The sequence below is a fragment of the Protopterus annectens genome, chromosome 10.part0 (genome assembly GCF_019279795.1).
Source record: "Protopterus annectens isolate FY-2018-M chromosome 10.part0, PAN1.0, whole genome shotgun sequence".
In the NCBI taxonomy this organism is placed as follows: Eukaryota; Metazoa; Chordata; order Ceratodontiformes; family Protopteridae; genus Protopterus; species Protopterus annectens.
The window spans coordinates 1,377,461,223-1,377,482,399 of record NC_056744.1 but is presented as its reverse complement, the minus strand read 5'-3'; the positions used below and the strand labels follow the sequence as shown (position 1 = coordinate 1,377,482,399).

The window sequence follows — 21,177 nt, the reverse complement described above, 5'->3', positions numbered from 1 at the left end:
ACTGGTGCCAGAAACATGGTCTCAAGCTGAATACCAAAAAATGCATCATCATCTCCTTTGGGGAGAGCGATGTCCCCACAAATGATCACATTAATAACAATGTTCTAAGCATGCAATCAATTGTGAGGGATTTGGGCACCCAGGATGATAGCAACCTGAATTTTGACCACCATGTTGCTTCTGTTGTACGGAAAGCTTTGTACATGGCCCACCTCATAAGTAAGGATATCTCATCCAGGGACAAGGAGGTCATAACATCCCTGTATTCTTCCCTTATAAGACCCATTATTGAGTACAATGCCCCTTTCAGCATGTACCCTCAAAGCACATGCAGCAGCTGTAGAGACCACAGAGATTCCACACCTGGAGAATCCAGGGCTTCAAACATCTACTATACACAGATAGGCTAAAAGCCCTATCACTCTACTCAGTTTCATACAGACTCCTCAGAGGTGACCTCTGTCTGGCATACAAGGCAATCCTGGACCTCACCTTGATGAGACTGCTGCATATCCGCAAGTCAAGCTCCATTTGAGTAACTTGCATACATGGTCTCAGCCTGGTCTGCAACATCAACAGGACTTATTGGCAGGACAGATTTGTGTCCCAGAGACTCCCCCATCTATGGAATAGACTCCCTCTCCATGTCAAGCAGAATACCTCTTTCCCCTTTTTTAAGTGCAACCTGGATAACTGGATGAGAAACAGAAACTATACCCCTGGGATTCCACCCATGTCCCTGTTGGACAGGGGCATTGGGTGCTGACTTGTCTAAACATGAGCTAAACTCTTGGCTAGGCTTATAATGGCCTCAGGGCCAATAGCCTAGTAATCTCCTATGACCTTATGATCCTGTGAGTGCAGTTTCATGTTAAGACTCCTAGTGTTTAGCAGCATAACCTTGAGGTTATTTTTTGATGGAACTTTTACACTGGGAATTTTGTCCTTGAGACCTGCCTAAAAAGGCATTATGGGGGGTGGCAAGATCCTTAGCCAGTAGCCAAAATCCCTGGGGTGACAGATGAAGACTATCTCTGGCAAAGTATCGAGGCTGACAGATACTGTATTATTTTAGAATGACACCAGAAACTAAGCAAATTATTGAAGTCAATCATTTTCTCTTTGTATTGAGGCATCATCCTAGGTGAAGGTAAAATGCTGCTCAAGGCTACGGACATACCTGCCTGAGGCACATAGTCCGAGAGCTCAGTCATGTCTCTGTTCATATAGTCCAGTGAGGTACATCTCAAGTCATTCACACCAACATGGACTACGACCGTGTCATAACAGTGCCTGTTTTTGAGAGACTTGAGTACATGTGGTAATCAGTGTAGCAGTATCGGTGAGGTCTATTTAAGATACTGCGTAAAATCATTTTAAGTTTAGGGTAGTTTACGAATATTAATTTATAACCATTGTGTAAAATACAAAATGCTTTAAACCAGGAAATTATACTGACAGTAGGTACATTAAATGATGTAAAAATTTAAAAAATAAGAGTTAAATTACTTCCATGATTAGAAGGCAAAGGCACAGATGTGATAGCTGCAAAATGTTGTATCTAAATAAGTTACCAGTATCCCTAGCTGGATGTAATTTCAGTTTTATGCATGGAGATGTAGAAACTTATATACAACAGACTCAGTGGTGCTGAATTAGGGCATATAATTTGTGTCAGTTATGACCCAAGTTCAGGTAGCTACTCAAGCACCTAGTGGCAGGAGGAATAAGATGTGGAACCTGTTAATCTCGTCCCATGGTGTGGAGAAGATATTTGCGGAACATCTGTATCTCTAACATCTCTAGTATTAACAAGGGAAGCACTGGGGAAACAGTGACAAATCTAGGTATATAAAGCCTCAAGGGGCTGAAATGCCTTGTATGCATGAGACATGCTCAGGTCACTGAATACTTCTGTGCACTCTGTATAGGATATCATCCCTGGAAGTTTGCTTAGGGAGAATAGATAAAGCTCAAAAAATGCACAGTGGCACAAATGAGAGCTGCAATTTATTGAGATAGAAAGAGACAGAGAGCAGCAAAGTGAATTACAGGGGTTTGGGGAAAAAGTAATTTACAAAGCTAGACAGGTGTGGCAGTTTGTACAAAAAGTAACTGGCATCTTACAAAAAAGATATTGTATTAAAAAAAACACATTTACATTACCTTTAGACTTGGTTTAATTATGCTCTCACCTCAAAACCTTTTCGAATTCCACTGCAGAGATTGATTCCACCACCAGCTGCTGTAGGTAGAGAGTTTACAAGTTCTTGTCGTTTGATGTCACTGTCTATAAGAACCAGGTTTTTCTTAATAACAGCAGATGAATCAAAGGTAACAATACCAGCATATGATCCAGTTTCAATAATCTGTAGCAAGAAAACTTCTCCTGCCTGTTTCAGCCTTTGTATTCGGTTATGCTACATGAAAAAGAGGAGAAACCATTAAAATACATAATTATGAACACATTGACAGTGTATTATGATTCTTTAATCATTCACAGTTTTAAAACTTATCCACTAATTCTTATCAGTATCTTACAGTGCAACCTACTAAATGTAGAATTCCAAGCAGACATAAATTAATGCTAGATTTTCCAAAGCACCAAAATTATTTATGTATTTATTTATTTTATTTTACATTTGTTGACCGGGCTAGTCTAACTGGATATATGTCCATTTACAGTAGAGGCCCTGGGAGAAAAGCTCCAAAGACAAATACAATTATTAAACAATGAAATAAGGTTACAATAAAGATAAAAAGGGACAATAAAGATGAACATATCAGATAGTTCAGCACATAAGCAGTCCTTAACAAAAAAAAAAAAAAACTTACAACTATATACACAATATAGGACAAGTTCTTGACAAGAGGAATTCATAAATGTTTTCCTGGTTTACCTTTCTTACAAGGTAAGCAGTTAGGAACATAAAAGTTAGTAGAGAATAGGGTTATGGAGATATTAGTATAAGAGTAGTAGCTTAGTCTGGGTTACTGCATGGGCATAACCAGTGTATTCTAAGGAATATTTTAAGTTTTTGTATGAAGAGGTTTAAGGAAGGAAGAGAAGTAAGTTCAGTAGGGAGCAGGTTCCAGCTTTTCCCAGCTGTGTTTGAGAAGAGAGAGTTACCTGCCATATTGTTAGACTTACTTATGCTAACAAGTAGTTTGTTTGATGAGCATAAGGTATTTAGATTTTTTAGGGGGTTATGAGGTTTGTGAGTATAGGGGTATTATTATGCTGGTTGAGGATTTTATGAGCAATAGTAAGCTGGTTAAACTGAATCTGATTTTGTAGTTCCAGCCATCCTAGCTGTTTTAGATTCTGGTAATGATGGGCTCTGAAAGGATTACCAGTGGCAAACTAATTTCAGAAGATTATTCTTTGTCAGGTTAGTGTATACAGGGGAGGCGTACAGAAGTGTGGAGATAAAATGGGTGTGGGCAATAGCAGTTCTTGCTACAGGAGTAAGGAAAGGTCTGATCCTACACAGGGATCCCATTTTTCTGTAAACTGTTTTTATTGTGTTATTAATGTGGGTGTCAAAGGTAAGATTATTGTCAATAGTAATCCCTAAGAGTTTGGTAGTAGAGTCAGGGGATATGAGGGTACCTCACATAAAAATCTATTGGCAAGGTCTTATGGGTAGGAGTAAAGAGCAGGAGCTTAGTTTTTTTGGGGGGGATTCAGGAGGAGAGAAAGTTTTAAGAACCATGACTCTACTATGTTAAATACATTCTGAGTTAGAGATTGCAGTTCAGGTGATGATTTAGCTGTGCAGATTAGTGTGGAATCATCTGCATATTGTATACAGGTAGTAAAAGGAATAGCTAAGTAAAGACCATTGATAAAAATAGAGAATAAGAGAGGACCTAAAATAAAGTCTTGGGGGACACCCAGTGTCACTGGCAGGTGGGATGATAGATTATTCTGCCAGAGAACAGCCTGCTGCCTATTGCTAAGGTAAGTGGTGAACCATTTTACTGCCAATGTGTCAAGAGAGAGAATTTGAGGATATTTATAAGCAATATATGGTTTACCATATGGAAAGCTTTTGAAAGAGCAATAAATAGAGCTGAACAAAGAAGATTGTTGTTGCGGTTTCTGTTAATGGTATCTGTAAAGGATAAAAGGGCAGTAGTGGTACTATGGAATGGCCTAAAGTGATGTTGGCTCTTAGCTAGTATTTTGTGTTGGATTAAGTGGTGTAAAAGCTGATGATAAATGCATTTTTCCATTATTTTAGCTAAGAGGGATAGTAGGGCTATGAGCTGATCATTAGAATATTCGTTTGAATTACCACCTTTGTGTAGGGGGATAATGTGTGAGATTTTCCAGATGGCAGGGATAGTTCCCTCACTAATGCTTCTGTTTATTAGGCTGGATATAGGATAAGCTACAGCTTTAGCTGCTTTTTGCATGTATTCAGGTGGGATTTGGTCAGCAGAAGAAGTGCAAGGCTAAAGTTTTTGAATGAGTTTGTAAATGAAATTAGGTAAGATGGGTTGCAGAAGGAATTTAGGAAGCGAGCTAGTTGTTGTGTTAGGAAGACTGGAGCTGTCTGGAGATAGCTGACTGGCTAGTGTATGGACAGCTTCTGTAAAGAAGGTATTGAAGGCATTAGCAGTTTGGGTGGGAGTCTCATGATTAGCACCTGTTGGGGTTGGTGTGCTGGAATGACCTGGGTGTAGGAGTCTATTGATACTAGCCCAGAATTTTTGAGGGTTATTTTGGTGTGCTTATTGCATTTTACAGTAAAAGTTTCTTTTGTCTAAGAGTATTGCTTTTTTGGTCATATTTCTCATCTGCTTAAATACTAGCTGATCTGATGAGTTTTTGGTAGTTTGCCATTTGGTCCAGGCTTTATTTCTGATCAGGATTTTTGCCTTGTTTCTTGGGAGAGCCAGGAGGCTGGTTTTGACCTTGTTCTGATAGTACGCTTGGGTTCATGCTGGTCAAGGATATCTAAGAACCTGGAGTTAAAGTATATGACAGCCTCTTCAAGTGGTAGGTTTTTAGGGGAGACCAATTGCAAGCGCTAAGTTCACTCTGGAATAGACTCTTCTGAGGAAGTTTGCCCATTTGAGCAAACGAAAAGCGCTTTAATTAAACTTGTTTTATATTTATTTCCTGTCTACTTGGTGGTTGCTGCTGGTCCAGTTATTTTTGAATACTTCTTTATCCGAGAAGAACGTTGGGTGCTTTGTGTTCTGGCTCACCTTTTGTATTTTATCAGTTGCTTTTGTGTTTGATTTACTTGGTATCACTCTGGAATAGACCTTGGTTGAAATGCTTGTTGGACCGTATAGTTCTATATGATGCTGGGTGAGAGATGTCAATTTTTTGCCTGATTATGTTGGCCTGAAATTGTCCAGTAAAATGATGAAACAAGTCATGGGCATTCAGAATCGTCAATTAGCGGAAACACCTGATGTTCATAAGGATCATTTGCATATATCCCATGTGCCTCTGATACAAGAGGTTTGGGAGGTCACTCAGTGGAAGTTCTAGCTTTGCTGGAGTTTTCATTTTGTTTTTACTGATTGTTTTTTCAGTGATCTTCTCACTCATTGTTTAAGGTATGATTTAATAGAAATGTGGTCATTTAAAGCTGGGGGGATGGCATTCAACATGACCTGCCAGTAGGTTTCCCTACAGTTCTCCCAATCACCCCCAGGACCCATCAATATCTGCTCCAAAATCCCAAACAGAAACCCTGTATGTGTAGGCTGCACAGAAAGATGCCTATAAAGAACATTATTCAAATTTCTCTTCTTAATATTATAAATGTGCTCGTAAATACATTTCCCTAATGTTCTTTCAGATTTGCCCACATAAAAACTAGGGCAGTCTTTACATAAAGCCAGGTACACTATACCCCTAGTCTTACAATTACCCCTCTTAAATTGTATTACACTCTGAATATTATTACCCAAAATTGCCATCCATTTGTCATAAATGTATTTGCAATAGCCACATCTACCACATTTTCTAGTTCCACTCGCTCTTGTGTAATTTGTCTCATTCCTATTCCTTTCAAAAACTTTTATCAGATTCATACCCATCTTAAACACAAATCTAGGATTTTCTCCTATTTTCTCCACTATGTCACTATTAAATTTCAACATTTTCCAGTTATTTTTAACCAAGTCTTTAATTCCTTGTGAAGCATAATTATATTCAACCACTAAAGCTTTTTTGAGAATTTCTGCTCATCATTCTTCTTCTTATTATATAAAAAGACCTGTTTAGTATCACCTAATAAGGGCACATATTGAATTCCCCACCCATTAGTGACTTCTAGTACTACTTCATCTATTAAATTAACAGGGTAGCCTCTCTCCATAAATAATTTTGAAATAAATTCAATTTCTTTCAAGAAATCACTTATTTGTGAGGTCATCCTTGCTGCCCTAACCATCTGACCTTTTACAATACTTTTCTTCTGTCTCCAAGGGTGTACACTGGAATAGGAAAGATAGGAATTGCTAAAGGTAAACTTTCTATTGATCTTAGATTTTAACTGCCCTTCCATTATGTCCACTCTCACATCCAAATAATCAATCCCAGCCTTATCATATTTATGGGTAAATCTTAAAAAATTATAGTGGTGTTCAAATAATCTATAAAAATACCCAAAATATGTTCAGGCCCATCACATACCACAAAGATGCTGTCCAAAAATTGCCTATATAATTTAATATGCCTCCAAAATTAACTTTTGAATATATATGTAATTTCCCATTTTAAAAGGACTAAGTTGGCATATATGGGGACACAAGCTACACCAATAACCACTCCTCTTATCTGCTTGAAGATCTCCCCCTCAAAATAAACAAAGTTGCTTTCTAACACCATTCTCATAAGATCAACATATAAGTTCACATCCGAACCTAATGAGATGCTCTTGTCATTTAAAATTTCACTAAAGAGGTCCAGTCCTTCCTCAATGGGGATACATGAGAATAAATTGATGACATCAATTGTTAAGAAACAAATTTCTCCTTTACAAATCTCAGGGGTCAAACTCTGCAAAATTCCCAAGAGTCCTTTATTAAATGTGGGTAATCCCCCACAATGTGTTTAAGGGAACAATCTAAAAATGTAGCTATTGGATATGTCTTAGAACCTTCTCCATATACAATTGGTCTATAAGATGGGTTGGTGGTGCTCTTATGAATCTTGAGGATGCCAAAAAAGAAGCTAGCCTTGGTTTAGCAATTTGTAAAATCCCATCTACTCTACGATTGAGCCTATTTTCCAGTATAAATTCCTCTATCGCTAGGTCCACCTTCCTGTAGGAAATATTGACCTCATTAATAGAGACTGGAACATAAACATTAGTGTTTTTCAAAATATCTAGCATTTTGCTTGAATAATCAGTGGCATCCACCAGGACCATAGCACCCCCCCCTATCTGGTTTCATAATACGTATCTCTTTGTTATTTGCCAGCTCATCTAGTACCTCCTTTCCTTTTTAGTTAAATTATACTTATTACCAAACTTCTTCTTATATTTTTATCCATACTAAAGGCGTAAATATCTGATGCACACACTGCTTCAAAAACCTGTAGTGCTGGATGCAAAGATGGATTGTATGTACTCAGTTGTTTAATAAAAGTATCCAACCTAGTAATTTGCTGATCAAATAATAAGACTGGATTAAGTTTTCTAGTGAATATTTTCAATTCTATAAGGGCATCACAAACATCAAACTTAGGCACGGGAACAAATTTAAAACCTTTTTCAAAAGGCTGAAAATGTTCTATTTTAATCTCTATTCTACTTAAACTAAAGATCTTAAAGCCACTCAATGTTAGGGGCACTCCATTGTCCCCATCAGCTATACCTTCCCCTTCCTTTTTGTTTTGGACTGATTCCTCCCTTTCCCCCTGCCTGTTGAAAAATCCTGGTCATTCACATCTCCTTCACCCCCTATCAGAGTGTTCAATAAAGTTGAGACCAACTTCAGGATCCAAGGGGTTGGGCATTTTAGGTCCAGTATGTTCCATGGCCTCAAGGTTACTATCCTCAATCATTTCTAAAGTTTCCGAGTTGTCAGTAATATTAATTATTTCCCCACCCGAATTACCGTTCTGCTTAGTATTGTCAGCATCATGATTGCCAACTTTTACTGTCTCATAAACACTTTTCCTAGTAAATCTCCCTCTAAAAATGCAGGCCCTGTTGTCTTTATACTGCTTCAAATCTCTTAGTAATTTCTTTTGCTTCCTTAAAATAATTTCCTCACATTCTGTCTACATGCAATAAACAGTGTTCATACACCTCCTTATGAAATTCAAACAATAAATCACTTTTAATGGCTTTATTTAACCTTTCTGCTTTCCCCCAGTAAAAATTCAACTTTCTTTTTAGCAAATTTTATCATCAGAGCCATAATCCTAAAACCACATTCATTAAAAATGTGATTGAATTCTTGAATCATTGCACTATCATACAAGAACCCTTCTAGATATTTACATACACACAATCCCTGTGGGACTATACGTTTGTTCAAGCATTCTTCCAAATACAGAATGTCCAAGTTAACATTTTTTATTTTAAATAATTTGTCCTCCAGTTTTCTTATTCCTGCTTTCAGGGATGCCATAGCAATAGAATACTCTTGCTGTACAACAGTTCTCCTGGGATCTTTCTCTTTGCTAAAAACATTTAATTTATTATTAAATGAATGTGCCCAATTATTTAAATTACATGAATTGAAAGGAACTATTTGTTCTGAAATGACCTCATTAAACAAAAGGGCAGAAACACCAACAGTACCTGGATTGAGGATGTGGATGTCCACAGTTGTCCATGTTGCGTGAATTAGTTTCAACTCTTTTGGATGTATTAGAGCTCGTCCTCCTCATCTCATTGTTCAAACCAACTTTTGGGCCCCTAAATATAACGGCTGGCTAGCCAAGCCAAACTGCATAAGTGAAACAAACTCTCAAAGTAAGCCATTATCTGATTCCTCCCACATCTCCTTTGCCTTGAGAAAACCCAATTGGTTGTCACCAATTTACCCTGCCCACAAGGAAGTGAACAGTCCATTTGCTTGAGATAATCAACCCTGTGTAAAAGGTTCCCTTTTAGATTTATGACCTCAGTGCTCAAATCGAAGACTGCTGCAAATATATCACATTGTTGGGATTCCAAACTAAAGGGGTCTGAATACCCCACTCCTTCTTCTGCACAGCTCAAAGAAGCTGCTTCATCCTCCAAATGCAGTGCAGCCATGAGTCAGTACGCCCAATTCCAAAAATAACTAACTCAGAATAATGGAAAATAACCACAAAAACAACTAATAAAAAATAATAAATAAGTGGTTCGGGCACACTAAATCTGGCTTTACAAAACAATAATTTTATTAGCTTGAACACAAGTGCTTTTACCCTGCCACAACAGGACTTTATCAAGTGAATAAACTAAACACAATCACAGTCATTTAAATACCCAAATTCTGTAAAAGGTGCCAAACTTTATTAAAGGTACATTCCTTCACCTAAACAATAAACATAAATACTCCACACATTTAAAACCTATAATTCCAGAATAAAATCATATTAGTTTGTATGACATAGTTCTAAAAATATTATAAAAATGAAATCATACTAAACTTCAAATTAAGAAATTAGAAAAAGTAAAAAAAAAATAACAGAGATGAAAAAGAAGAGTGTTCACCAAATTCTGAAATATAGTCCAGTCCTACAGTTTACTAGCTTTCTTCTTAACACCTCCAGGTTAGTGGGGCAGCATGATACCTCTGAGAACATCCATGTGCAGCTAACATCAGCCGCAACTGCAATGTAAATTGTGGCCTGCTACAGGTCACCCTCCATGTCCCAGGAGCACCACTCCACCTACCTGGAGACAGTGGAGAATAAGACAGTCCTAACACACACCCTGGCATTGGTCGATGTCAACTACCCTACTATTAACTGGGAAACTTACTCAAGTACTCACTTCCAGGCCCAGCGCATCCTGGAATTTATCACCTCATATGCACTGTATCAGGTGGTAACCTCCCTAACGAGGAGTGGAAACATACTAGAAGTTGTCATTGTCCATGTTGGAGTGAATGACTTGAGACGTACCTCCATGGACTACATGAAAAGAGACATGGAAGAGCTCTCAGATCATGTGGCCCATGCAGGTATGACGCTAGCCCTGAGTAGCATCCTGCCTTCGCCCAGAATGATACCACAGTATAAGGACAAAATAATTGACTTCAACAATTGGCTAAGCTTCTGGTGTCATTCAAAGGGGATCCAGTATCTGTCTGCCTGGGAAGACATGATCGACAAACCATGATGCTTTGCCAGAGGTGGTCTGCACCTGTCACCCCTGGGATTCAGGTTACTGGCTAAAGCTCTTGCCACTCCTATAGTGCCTTTTTTAGGTAAGGTTCAAACGACAAAACCACCACCGTAACAGATACAAGCATGCAAAATCTGATGGTACTGCTACTCAATGCTAGAAGTCTAAACCTCAAAATACACTCTCTTGAGGCACTCCTAAAAATGGAGAACATCGATATCTGTGCAGTAACTGAGACCTGGTTCAAGGCTCCAGAGAGCACCCCTGCAATACCAGGCTACAACCCTTACCACACTTTTCAGTCACAAAACCAAGACCAAAATACTAAAGGTGGAGGATTGTCCATATTCACTAAGGATATACACACCTCCAGGCTAGTTGCCCAATACAATTCATCTGAAATTCTCCAGGTGCACCTAACACTAGGTAAGACTGCAATCCAAATTGTACCTTGCTACATATCCCCCACCATGCCCCAAGATTCTCACTACACCTTTCTAAACATACTGGAAAAAATTAAGGTACAACTAAACATCCTAATACTGGGTGATTTCAACTACCCTGCCATTAACTGGGAAAACTTCTCGGGTACCAACTCCTTTTCCCAACGGTTCTTGGAATTCATAAAGTCCAATGCCCTGGATCAACTAATCCATTGTCCCACCAGGGGCTCCAATATCCTAGACCTGGTCATTACCAACATGGGAGATAGATGCTCCACACCAGTGGTCACCCTCTCATTGGTCAGGTCTGACCATAAGCAAATCACCCTTAACATCCACCCCCCCCCCCCAGTAAGGAGACCTCCTTAAAAAACTTCTCCAAAGCCAACTTCATGCTACTGAAGTAAGAAGTGACAAACTTCATGACACCCATGCAGATGGGATCTGAAAGTTTGACTGCTGAATCCTACACTAAGGCACTGTACGAGCACATCCACTTCTGCATGAATTATGCCATCCCAAATAGAACCAAAAATGCTCTCCTCCAAAAAAAAAAAAAAATCTGGTGGTCCCCTGCTATAAACAAACTATACAACAGAAGGAAGAAACTGTTGCAGAAAAGAGGAAAATCCAGGATGCAATAAACTCGCTCATCAGCCTCAGTAAGAAGCTGAGATCCCTCATAAAATCCTCAAAAGCTAGTTACAAAAATAAAATTGCCAAAGATTCCAAAGGCAACCACAAGGCATTCTATAGTTATGTCAATAATCTAAATGGCAATGCTCAGATCTGCTCTGAGCTACAACAGAATGGCATTAAATATACTGATCCCAAGGATATTGTCAATATCCTGGCAGATTGATTTAGTGCCAACTTCACCCCCCCCATCCCCTAAAGGGCCCATCTCAATACCAAAAGATTGCCAAATTCCAGTAATCATGGCCACACAGGTAGAAGCTGCACTCTCCAAAGCTAAGAATACAGCATCCATGGGACTAGATGACATCCTGGGCTGTGTACTACATGAACTATAAAATGAACTGGTGCCTCACCTAAGTGTCATGTTTAATCATAGCCTCACTTCAGGCTTCGTGCCCACTGAGTGGCACACAGCTACAGTTATCCCACTCCACAAGGGTAGATCCACCTTGGATCCCGGGAACTACTGTCCCATCAGTCTGACGAGCATGATATGCAAGGGCATGGAACGCATTATCATGGAACTTATAAACAAAGACATTGGCAACCTTCAAACACTGGACCCCATCCAGTTTGGGTTTGTAAAGGGCCGATCTTGTCTCCTGAACCTGACTGACTTATTTGAATCAGTCTCCAGATGTGTGGACGAGGGTAAGGCAGTCAACACAGCCTATCTGGACCTTGCCAAGGCCTTCGACACTATCCCCTACTCTGGAATCATAGATAAACTTACTAAGCTGGGCATAAATACCTACATCAATTGATGTATTGCCAACTGGCTTACTGACAGAACCCAGACTATAAAAGTAGCCGACTCCAAATCCTGCTCCTGACAAGTGATAAGTGGAGTACCTCAGGTTTCAGTCCTGGGACCACTCTTGTTTGGCATCTACTTCTCTGAAGTACAGGCCAACACTAAGTGACTCTAGCTAACAATGTTTGCAGATGACTGCAAACTGGGAGCCATTATTGAATCCCCAAATGATGTGGATATTCTACAAAAGGGTCTTACAGAAACAGATGCCTGGTGCCAGAGCCATGGGCTCAAGCTTAATGCCAAGAAATGTATAGTTATCCCCTTTGGGAAAAAAACATGTACCCATGAATTACCACATATGTGGTAGTACACTAAACATCGAAAGTGTGGACTGTGGTCTCACCTTCGATAACCACATTGCCACAACAGTCAGGAAATCCTTCTGTGTGGCACACCTCATCACTAAGGGCTTTTCATTCAGAAAAAAGGAGGTCATTGTCCCACTGTACTCATCCCTCATTAGACCCATCATAGAGTATAATGCCACATTTGGTATGTACCTCACAAGACATCTGCAACAGCTGGAAAGGCCGCAGAAATACCTCACTAAAAGAATCACAGGCCTAAAGCAGATGCCATATGCTGACCATCTAAAAAACTCCTGCTACACTCTGTGGCATATCTTCTACTCAGAGGTGATCTCTGCTTAACATACAAGGCCATGTCAAACCCAGAGTTGTTGGACATGCTCCACTTAAAGAAATCCCAATCCCTCAGAGCCACACGCTCCAGGGATCTAAACCTTGTCATCACAATGAACAAAACATGCTGGAGGGATAGGCTCCTGACCCAGAGACTCCCCATACTCTGGTGTAGACTGCCCATACATGTCAAGCAGAACACCTCCTTGGCCCTCTTCAAAAGGAACCTTGATGATTGGATGGGAGATAAGAAATTCACCCCGGGGATCACGTCAGTCACCCTGCTAGACAGGGGTCCAGGGAAGTAAATATTGTGGGAGGAAATATCCAGGGAATTGTTATGGCTAGGCTTGTATAGGCCCTAGGGCCGATAGCCTAGTACCAACCTATGAACCTATGAACATTGAGACAGTTGCGGATGTCACTGGGTTTGTTGTAACATCCTTTACGAGGAATATGACTTTGGTAATACCAATAGATGTGAATATTTACTGACTGCATTTCTCAGAGTCCACAACTGATTTACCAAGGACAGCAACTGTCTTGGGAACAGATAAAACATAACAGGCACACATGTGGTCAGTCTGTGGACAGCGTGCCAGTGGAGAGGTTTGTCAGAGACGCATCATTGTGAGTTGTGACATCACACACTAAATGCATGTCCACACAAACCCTGTCAATTTATAAATCCACCATGTGTATAACAGCACAGATGACATACAATCTGTTCACAAATCTGGTGATATGTCCCCCATGTTGGTTGGCAGTCTTCACATGTCCTGTCCTGTGACATATTGCCATGTACTGTATGTGAATCTGCAGTTCACCACCTCTGTAATGCCCCTCACACAGGCAAGGAAAAGGGGCAAGGCTCACATTAGGGAATGTCCCATATGCCGAAACTAGCTGCAGTGTCCAGGTCCACAGCACAATACAATGTGGACATCAACATAGTTGCATGGCTGTAGCAATAACTGACATCTGCACATCTATACAGAGGACAGACAGAAAGTATGTAGCCAACAGGTTATGCATTAGGATGAATGTTTTGAAAGATAGATGTCTGAAACTGAAAGGTATGCCATTACTACATGACAGCAGCCCTCAATGGCATGCCTAAAAACATAGTGATCTACAGTTAATATCAACATATCAGATCAGTATCCAATAGGAGATACATAAAAACACACAGCTCAAACACCAAGAACACGATAGTCAGTACTAAGATCTAGCTTTACTTGCAGGGGTGTATGGTTCCAGTACTACAATCTGCAATCTACTCTTACTTGGAAAAGCACTGTTAAAAGTAGCAAAGTAATGATACAATACATGCAAGTGTGACTGCATATAACCTAGGGTACTACCCAAGTATGAAAAAAATACAAACAAAAAAGATTGTGGTACTACCCATGTAAACTCAGGCGTTTCATGCAGTACACTCACACCCCTTGCTACTGTAATGACAGCACATAAAAGCATGTTATGTACATGGAATTAAATACACTTATTAAAGATGTCATTACCCTGCTATTTTATCAGACTGGAATGTGATCACTGTTGCAGGGCTATGCTTAGCAGGTTTAAGCAATGCTTAAATGTAAATGCTAAGCAGATTTGTGCACTGGCAAGCAAAGCCTACACAATGTAAGCATGTATTCATTTAACTGTATATTAGCAGTGCTTAACTTCATGCAAACCTGCTTAAAGCCACTTTAAAGCACCTTAATCACTCTGTCTTCATCAGCCCTTGTTCTGCCCTTGCAGAACTTGAACCCAGGACCCTTCACACTATAGTCACACACTTAACCACTAAGGCATCTGAGCTGTAAGAAGACCTGTTGCTTTTTCAAATATATTATTCAGTACACGTGCTGAATAATAGTGAACAATTGCTTTGAGTTCTACAATTTTTTACACCATGGAATCAGTCATGTTTCTATATCTGAATATACACATATCAGATAAATATGGTGAGATACATCTGAGACACTCATATTTACACATAAAAAGGATATACATATATATATATATATATATATATATATATATATATATATATATATATATATATACATACACACACACACACACACACACATACATATATATATATATATATATATAGATATATATATATATATATATATATATGTATATATGTGCATATGCATACACACACACACACACACACACACACATATATATATATATATATATATATATATATATATATATATATATATACACATATATATAGGGAACATAATGTAAGTATTGCTGTTATAAAAGTAGAATGTTGCTACAGTAACAGGGTTTGTGTCAGCATACATGTTCTGAAGGAAGGCTCTTCTGAAACTGACATGTTCACCATCAGTTACTGACAGACATCATAATATCATCATAGTGAAGTACCACACAAATCAAAGTAATGATTCTGTGGAATACTCAGAAATATGAGCAATAAACGTGGACAGTCTGAAACAATCTGGTCAGTCAAGAGGTATACACAGAACTCCTTAGTGCAAGAAATGTGGACCAAGCCTGACAAAGGGGATGTTTAAAGCCATGGAAACGGGGATATATCCCAAATACTGGAGTAGATAAGCTCACACAGTTGATGCATTCATACCCTCCTGTCTGCCTAACATATATTAACTGGAGGCGCACAAATCCCTAGCCCACGTACTTCCCAATAGTTAGTGACATACATCTTCACAGCATCCCTGCACAACACGTATGGTGGCTAGGCAACAGTACATCTGACAAATATCTGGATATCAAAGTACAAAAAGACTACAGGACAAACTAAGAACCAAAAACAAAAAAGGCAGGGAGACCCCAAAACAATCCACACACTCGAAGAATGAAAAACAAGAAACTTTAATGACATAAAGCACTTTTCGTCTCACTTATAGTGGGACTTCTTCAGACATAACGTTTTACAAGTAGCTGCCATTTAAATCAAGTAACAATACAGACTTGTGCTCCTAACCACCAATCAACAGACAACAGTAATTACTGACCAAACTGATGAGAAACATTTCCTTTGAACTAAAAACCAGGCTGTACTTCAGAGAAGTAGATGCCATACAAGAGCAGTCCCAGGACTGAACCCTGAGGGTACTCCACTTGTCACTTGTCTGGAGCTGGATTTGGAGTCAGCTACTTTTACAGTGTGGGTTCTGTCAGTAAGCCAGTTCACGACCCATTGAATGATGTAGGGAATAATGCCCAGCTTAGTAAGTTTATCTATGATTCCAGAGTGGGAGATTGTGTTGAAGGCCTTGACGAGGTCCAGATAGGCTGTGTGGACCGTCTTACCCTCATCCACTGCTCTAGAGACTGATTCGAAGAACTCATTCAGGTTGAGGAGACAAGATCAGCCCTTCACAAATCCAAATTGGGTGGGGTCCAGTGTTTGAAGGTTGCCAATGTCTTTGTTTATAAGTTCCATGATAATACGTTTCATGGCCTTGCAGATCAGGCTTGTTAGACTGATGGGGTGGTACTTCCCAGGATCCAAGGTGGATCACCCCTTGTGGAGTGGGATAACTGTAGCTGTGTGCCACTCAGTGGGCAAGAAGCCTGAGGTGAGGCTATGGTTAAACATGACACTTAGGTGAGGTGCCACCTCATTTTGTAGTTCATGTAGTACACAGCCCGGGATGTCGTCTGGTCCCATGGAAGCTGTATTCTTAGCTTTGGAGAGTGATTTTTACCTGTGTGGCCATTATTACCAGAATTTGGCAATCATTCTGTATTGAGATGGGCCATTTAGGGGGTGAGAGGGGGGTGACATTGGCACTGAATCGATCTGCCAGGATACTGGCAATATCCCTGGGCTCAGTATATTTAATGCCAATGTAGCTCAGAGCAGATCTGAGTATTGCCATTTAGATTTTTGACATAAATATAGAATGCCTTGTGTTTGTCTTTGGAATCTTTGATAATTTTATTTTTGTAACTAGCTTTGGAGGATTTTATGAGGGATCTCAGCTTCTTACTGAGGTTGGTAAGGGAGTTTTTTGCATCCTGAGATTTTCCTCTTTTCTGCACAAGTTTCTTCCTTTTGTTGTAAAGTTTGTTTATGGTAGGGGACCACCAGATTGGCTTCCTTTTTTTGGAGGATAGCGTCTTGGTTCTATTTGGGATGGCACGATTCATGTACGAGTGGATGTGCTCGCACATTGCCTTATTGTAGGATTCAGCAGTCGAACTTTCAATTCCCGTATGCATGGGTGTTAAGAAGTTTGTCACCTCTGACTTCAGTAGCATGAAGTTGGCTTTGGAGACATTTTTTACAGAGCTTTCCTCACTGGGGGCTGGGGGAGGGATGTGGATGTCAAGGATGATTAGCTTATGGTCAGACCTGACCAATGAGGGGTGACCATAGGTGTGATGCATTGATTTCCAATGTTGGTAATGACCAGTTCTAGGATATTGGAGCCCCTGTTGGACTATGGATTAGCTGATCCAGGGCATTGGAATTTATGAATTCCAAGAACTGTTGGGCAAAGGTGTTGGTACATGAGTAGTTTTCCCAGTTAATAACAGGGTAGTTGAAATCACCCAGTATTAGGGTGTTTAGTTGTATCTTAATATTTTCCAGTATGTTTAGAAAGGTGTAATGAGAATCTTGGGGCTTGGTAGGGGATATATAGCAAGCTACAATTTGGATTGCAGTCTTACCAGGTGTTAGTTGCACCTGGAGAATTTCAGATGCATTGTGTCGGGCAACTAGCCTGGTGGTGTGAATATCCTTGGTGAATATGGACACTCCTCCACCTTTAGTGTTTCGGTCGTGGTTTGGTGGCCGGAAAGTGTGGTAAGAGTTGTAGCCTGATATTGCAGGGGTGCTCTCTGGAGTCTTGAACCAGGTCTCAGTTACTGCACAGATATCAATGTTCTCCATTTTTAGGAGTGCCTCGAGAGAGTGCATTTTGAGTTTTCGACTTCTAGCATTGAGTAGCATTACCTTCAGATTTTGTATCCTAGTACCTGTTATGGTGGTGGTTTTGTCCTTTGAACTTTGCCTAAAAAAGGCACTATAGCAGTGGCAAGAGCCGTAGCAAGTAACCTGAATTCCAGAACGACAGGTGCAGACCATCTCTGGCAAAGCATTGTGGTCTGTTAATCATGTCATGCCAGGCAGACAGATACTGGATCCTCTTTGAATGACACCAGACACATCTGTACAGAGGACTGTACAATGGTTTAACCTAATGCATGTGAGGCAGATTCTTTTACCACACTATATAAAGTAATGGCAGTGGGAGGTAGTCACCAGCCATGTATGGTATACACATCAAAATGGTATAAGCCACACAAGGTATGTTCCTCACACAAACACTTGCCAGCATAATGATTAGAAATCCTGCCTGTATATGTATTCCTTCTATAGTACTACGCAGTTATCAGATGCGACCCAGAGCTTATACATTCCCACCTCTTCCAAAGGTACATCTGAGATGGTTGAGATCAACAGGATTACTAAATTGGGATGAAGGGCAGTGTGAAGGGTAGTACACACGTCAAAAATTATATAAGCCAGACAGTACACAATTCACATGCACACTCATATACACACACACACACACACACACACACACACACACACACACACACACACACACACACACACACACGCACTTGCTAGTATTGAGATTAGAACTCGTGCCTATCTAGGTATGCCTACTATAGTTTTACAGTTACCCCATGCACTATAGAGCTTACTGAATTTTCACATGGCCAAAGCTGCTGGTAACTACAGACAGTCTGCCTTCTGTTCCACCCATACATCATGCTAGTTCTTCCTGCCTTGCACGTCAACTAGCATTATGGCTTGGCACTTCACCAGATTATTGTATCAAGAAGTGTGGCACACCTGGGGAGCCATCAGCAGTACTTGTTCATCACAGATGTAGCCCTAGTACTTACTAGTTATGTCCACCCATCCTGGCATGTTTGTGGGGTGGTTATCTGGGCTTTCACCCATTAACCTGGAGCACTTGTCCATTCTGAGGCACTGTTGCAACTGCCTCATGTACACAGACAACCCTCCCCTCTAAACGCCAAACACTCAGACCTGTGAGGGTTACCCATATATCACCCAATTCAGATATTTGCACACATATCTCATCATGACACCCACTCTGACAGCCATGACATACAGTGAAAAGCCACACACCCACCATCCCAGAGGCACTCATTGGACATTTACCCAAACAGCACAGACCAGCAAGACAGACACCCACTCAGACACTGCAACATGTCACATGCCAAGGGACACATATTTAACCTACTCAGTGTGCCTCTCAACCTAAGCTCTTAAGGCTACCACCTTGTGATACAGTGATCATAGGCAACTCAGTACTGAAGCACACACATATCCCACTCACTAAGTTGAATATGCAGTGGGTAACAGCCAAATATCTATCACATGCCAGCATCCAACACATGACACAGCCAGTCATGGCACTTCACAACAACTACGAGTATCACTCTGTATCCATTTGGGTGTGAAAGACTTGACAAGAGACATGGTTGAACTCTCTGATTATGTGGTCCAGGCAGATGTTGCAATAGCCCTGGGCAGTGTACCACTGTCACCCAGAATGATGCTGCAGTGCTATCCACAGATTGACTGCAACATTGGCTTACATGTTATGTGTCATTCTCAGGGGATCTCTCCTTGGGATGACATGATTGACAGAACCCAATGGCCTGCCACAGATGCCCTACATCTGTCACCGCTGGATTTCCAGGTAATGGCTAAGTGTCTTGCCACCCCTAATATGCCTTATTAGGCAGTATTTCTGATGTTATTACCACAATAACAGCTACACATGTATGCAGTCTGAGGGTCATGCTGTTCAACAGTAGACATCTAACTGTAAGGATGCAGTCACTGATAGCAGTCGGAGTGGAGGATACATGTTTGCTGGAATGGAGAGGTGGTTCACAGCAGTAGACAGCAGACCTGCAGTATCAGGCTATGATGCATTTCACATCTATCAGCCCCAAAATATGGACCACACCACACCTCCACAGTGGGTGTTGTCTCCATATTCATTATGGCTAGGAACACATCCAGACTAGTATCCCATCTAATGCATTGGAGATACTTACGGTAAAACTGCCTTGGGGTAATAGTGGAATCCAGACCATAACCTGCTATGGGTCCAAATCTATGTCCCTAGACTGTCAGTGCACATCTATGATGGTCCAACACAACACTGGCATAGTATGAGTTTTCAACTACCCCTTCATCACATGGGGGAAGTGGCCAAGTGCCAGTACAGTAGCCCAGCAGTTCTGGGAGTCTTCATTTCCATTGCCCTGGACTAGCTCATACTGACCCCCGGTAGAGGATGCAACAACCTTGACCTGTGATGACTACTTAGATATGGGACTGTTGCTAATCCACATATGTCAATCCCTGCATGGTGAGATTCACACAGGCTGTAATCAACATGGAACTCAACATGTCAGTCACAACCCCCACAAAGGTAAACACCTTGCAAAATCTCTCCAAAGCTGACTTTGCAGCCATGAAAACAGGGATGGATGTCTTCACTGTACCCATGGCAATGGGAAATAGCTGCATGACTGTGGAATCATACACATAGGCACTGTACAAACAGCTACATGAATGCATGGTACTAGCCAGAGCCAACCGAACCCAGACACCATCCTCCAAACACTGGGAGACAATGTGATGGTCCCTTGCCATTACTAAAGTGTACATCAGAAGGAGGACACTATTACAGAGAAAGGTGGTATCCCATGACTGTTGAACTCCCTTATTAGCCTCAAACACAACTTTGTTTCCCACATGAAATCCCCATCTATGATGGCAGAGATGCAGCAATCACCGATGACAGTCACAACAGCCTTTGATAGTTACATGAACAACCTCCACAGCATTAAACACAATTGCTGCAAGTTACTGCACAATGCTAATACCTATCCTGAGACAACAGATATTGGCCACAGTCTTAGCAGCACATTCAGTGTCAGCTTTACGACTCTCTCCCCCCACAAGTGAAATGCTGAGTGAATGTATTCTCACATGTTGTATCCCATTTCTGTTCTAGGCATCTGTGTGTCACCAGGATATGGCCCTGAAGCATGACCATGGGGTATGGCAGTGTGGTAACACATCCATGTCATAGACAGGGTACAGTATGTGCATGGAACTCTCCAGTCTGTAACACAGTGATTGTATGTGCCTCACAGATTATAGGGCTGAG

The 21,177-nt window shown here is 40.6% G+C and overlaps 1 pseudogene; it reads right to left on the bottom strand.

The window, feature by feature from the left end:
• Window positions 1-21,177, bottom strand: part of LOC122814284 — a 1,664,844-nt pseudogene that overhangs the window by 704,876 nt on the left and 938,791 nt on the right.